Raw genomic sequence first — 4,352 nt, forward strand, 5'->3', positions numbered from 1 at the left:
TGTCTCCTCACTAAATACCAGAAAGGGGAAGGATGAACTGCAAATGGGAAAGCTAGTTCTTTTGATCTGGATCATGAAGGAGTCAAGATATTTAAGAGGGTATTCCTCGTTGGGGAATGCTGGAATGCCAGCCTTCCTCAGTGTTCTGCCATGAGTCCTCTTTCAACTCCACACATCCACTCTTTCCCATATTTCACTATCTCTGTAAGCTAGTGACACCCGAATCTCCATCACCAGTCCAGATTTCTCACCTGAGGCTTGGAGCCTGTCCACTCAGAGGTGTTTTAGTTACTTCAGAGTCAAGTCCAAAGACAAAATTCATCTGGATCATAAAGTGTAAGGTGGAGAAGGCATGAGAAGAGCTGCAAAAGATGAGATTATACCTTGCGAGCTGTGAAGGGAAGAAGGAGGAGAGGGAGAAGGAGGAAGAGAAGGAGGGAGAAGGGAAGGAGGGAGAAGCGGAGGAGGAGAAGCACAAACTTGATTTTAAGAGCTATGAGGAACACTGAAGTATTTTAAACAAGGAGTCATCTGGTTATACATCCATGGTTTAGGAAGATCACTATCAATCCAATACAGATGATGAATTGGAGAGAGACATGTGGCATCAGCTTTCAGTGCCATCCATCTCAGTATGTCTGCACTTTGTATGCGTCCCATGAAAGATGAAGTCTCATTGGCCTAACTTGCGTTACATGGCCGATAACATGCAAAGTGTTTTAGATAATCATATATGTAGCCATGAGCTCCAGTTTTGAAAAGGTCTTAATATGTACATAACTAAATTCCATAGTGGAAAAGCACAGATGCTAGGAGTTCAATGATTTTGAAAATTTGCTTCCTTTCTATAATGCCTCTAGTTGGGAAGGCTGGGCAACCCTTCCATCAGAACTTTTCCTGGGGAAAGCATTGAGAATCAAATTGCTCTTTGTGCTTCTAAGTAAATTACCTTCTCACCACTTTTTCCTGACTGATAGCATGGAGATTGGCTAGAGAATCAAGGAAGGGAGAAGTGGTGCAAACATAATATACGTGAAAGCTAAACAGCAGCTCAGACTTCGCACCTTACCAGTAAGAGCCGTAAAGATGGACCACAGAGGCATAACTACTTACAGCTATTGTTATGGGCTCCTACTTCTCCTCTAAGGAAAAAATTACTGCATAGAATTTAAGAAAAGAACTAGACAGTCTGAAGAAAAACAACTAATGACTAGGCAATTATAAATAACGGAATTTTTTTCCTTCCAGTTTTATTAAGATATAATTGACATGCAGCCCTGTTTAAGTTTAAGGTGTGAAGCATAATGAATTGACTTACATACATCATGAAATGATTATCACAATAAGTTTAGTGAACATCCATCATCTCATATATTCAATAGATACAGTTAAAGAAATAGAAAAAATATTTTTCCTTGTGATAAGAACTCAGAATTTATTCTCTTAACAACTTTCATATATAACATACAGCAGTGTTAATTACATTTATCATGTTGTACACTACATCCCAAATACTTATTTATCTTATGACTGGAAGTTTGTACTTTTTGACTGCCTTCATCCAATTCCTCTTTCCCTTACCCACCGTGTCTGGTAACCACAAACCTGATCTCTTTTTATGAGTTTGTTTGTTTGTTTGTTTTTGAAGTATAATTGACCTAAACACTATGTTAGTTCCTGCCATACAGCACAGTAATTCAATATTTCTATACATTTCAAAATGATACCCATGAGGGACTTCCCTGGTGGTCCAGCGGTTAAGACTCCATGCTCCCAGTGCAGGGGGCCCAGGTTCGATCCCTGGTCAGGGAACTAGATCCTGCATGCATGCTGCAACTAAAGATTCCTCATGCTGCAACTAAAAAAAGATCCTGCATGCCACAACAAAGATCCCGCCTACCACAACTAAGACCCAGCACAGCCAAATAAATAAATAACTAAAATTTTTTTTTAAAAAGCAAAATGATCCCCAAGGCAAGTCTAGTTATAATACGTCACCGTTCAAAGATATGACATAGTTATTGATTATGTCTCCCACATTGTACATTTCATACCCATGATTCATTTATTTTGCAACTGGAAGTTTACACATCTTAATTTCCCTTACCCATTTCAATTCTCCCACACCCCCTCCCCTCTGGCAACCACCTGTTGTTCTCTGTATCTTTAACTGTTCTGTTATGTTTGTTAATTTCTTTTGTTTTTTAGATTCCACATATAAGTGAAATCATACAGTATTTCTCTTTTCTCTCTGACTGATTTCACTCAGCGTAATACCCTCTAGGTCCATTCATGTTGTCAGAAATGGCAGGGTTTCATTTTTTATGGCTAATATTCCATTGTGTATATATACCACAGCTTATCCGTTCATCGCTTGGTGTGCACTTAGGCTTCTTCCATATCTTGGCTATTGTAAATAATGCTGCAATGAACATAGGGGTGTATATATCTTTTTGCATTACTGTTTTCATTTTCTCGGATAAATAGCTAGGATTGGCTGGATCATATGATAGTTATTTTTAATTTTTTGAAGAATCTACATACTGTTTTCCATAGTGGCTGCACCAATTTGCATTCCCATCACCAGTGCACGAGGGTTCCCTTGTCTCCACATCCTGGCCAATACTGGTTATTTGTTGTTTTCTTGATAGTAGCCATTCTGACAGGTGTGAGGTAATATCTCATTGTGGTTTTGATTTGCATATTCCTGATGAATAGTGATATTGAGCATCTTTTCATGCGTCTGTTGGTCACCTGTATGCCTTCGTTGGAAAAATGTCTCTTCAGATACTCTGTCCATTTTTAAATTGGTGTGTTTTTTTGTTTTGTTGATGTTAACTTGTATGAGTTCTTTGTATATATTTTGGATATTAACCCATTATTGTACATTGTTTGCAAATACCTTCTCTCATTCTGTAGGTAGCCTTTTCATTTTGTTGATAATTTCCCTCACTGTATAAAAGCTTTTTAGTTTGATGTAGTTCCACTTATTCGTTTTTGCTTTCATTTCCCTTGCCTGAGGAGACATATCCCCAAAATACTAAGACCAATGTCAAAGAGATTACTGCTTATGTTTTCTTCTAGTTTTCTCTCTTCAGGTCTTACATTTAAGTCTTTAATCCATTTTGAATTTATTTTTGTGTGTGAAAGAGTAGTCCAGTTTGTTTCTTTTTTAAAAAATTTATTTCTTTATTGGCTGTGTTGGGTGTTTGTTGCTGTGCGTGGGCTTTCTCTAGTTGCGGTGAGCGGGGGCTACTCTGTTTCGGTGTGCGGTCTTCTCATTGCGGTGGCTTCTCTTGTTGCAGAGCATGGGCTCTAGGCAGGCGGGCTTCAGTAGCTGTGGCACACGGGCTCAGTAGTTGTGGTTCATGGGCTCTAGAGCACAGGCTCAGTAGTTATGGCACACGGCCTTAGTTGCTCCTCGGCATGTGGGATCTTCCCAGACCAGGGCCTGAACCTGTGTCTCCTGCGTTGGCAGGTGGATTTTTAACCACTGCGCCACCAGGGAAGCCCCTAGTTTGATTCTTTTGCATGTAGCTGTCCAGTTTTCCAAACACTATTTATTGAAGAGGCTGTCTTTTCCCCATTGTATATTCTTGACTCCTTTGTTGTAGATTAATTTCCCACATAAGTGTGGGTTAATTTCTGGGCACTCTATTCTGTTCCATTGATCCATGTGTCTATTTTTATGCCAGCACCATACTGCTGTTTTTTTTTTAATTGATTTACAATGCTGTGTTAGTGTACTGCAAAGTGATTCAGTTATACATATATATTCTTTTTCATATTCTTTTTCTTTATAGGTTATTACAAGATATTGAATATAGTTCCCTGTGCTATACAGTAGCACTGAATTTTTTATTTTGTTTTCAAGTCTAGAACCTCCTTAAGACATGGCTTTGAAATCTTTAACGTTAACTCTATGTGAATCTGGCACAGTGAAAACCAACAAAATACCATTAAGAATTTGGTTTGGGCATGTCTGATTTGACTCTAAGGAATTAGAATAAAAGTTCTTCCTGACTAGGAGGCTCAGTCTATAAAGCCACATTCAGAAATTCTCCTAGGACTACATGGCAAGTTAGGAGTGCATATGGTTATCAACACTAGTGATCAAACTTACTAGTAAGAAACAGATTTTGTAATGCTGGACCTTAGGAAAAAGTCATAATAATCACAGATAGAAGGGAAATGAAACTCCTCTCTTATGTGGATAAAATATATAACTTCCTTCACCAAATCCTACCAGCCTGACTTGGATGTGGGGGCAATCAATTATCATATTGTCCCATTTTTAGATTCTAGTTTTAGAGGACTATTTGAGGAACTTACATATCTTCTACCTGCATCCC

General features: G+C 38.5%; 1 non-coding gene across 1 annotated transcript; it reads left to right on the top strand.

Annotated features, from left to right (window-relative positions):
* The first annotated feature begins 1,739 nt into the window (after positions 1 to 1,739).
* On the top strand, positions 1,740 to 1,812 carry TRNAW-CCA (transfer RNA tryptophan (anticodon CCA)). Its single transcript has one exon. It is a non-coding gene; the product is annotated as a tRNA-Trp (tRNA).
* Positions 1,813 to 4,352: the final 2,540 nt, after the last annotated feature.

Source organism: Hippopotamus amphibius, chromosome 7, assembly GCF_030028045.1.
Source record: "Hippopotamus amphibius kiboko isolate mHipAmp2 chromosome 7, mHipAmp2.hap2, whole genome shotgun sequence".
Lineage (NCBI taxonomy): Eukaryota > Metazoa > Chordata > Mammalia > Artiodactyla > Hippopotamidae > Hippopotamus > Hippopotamus amphibius.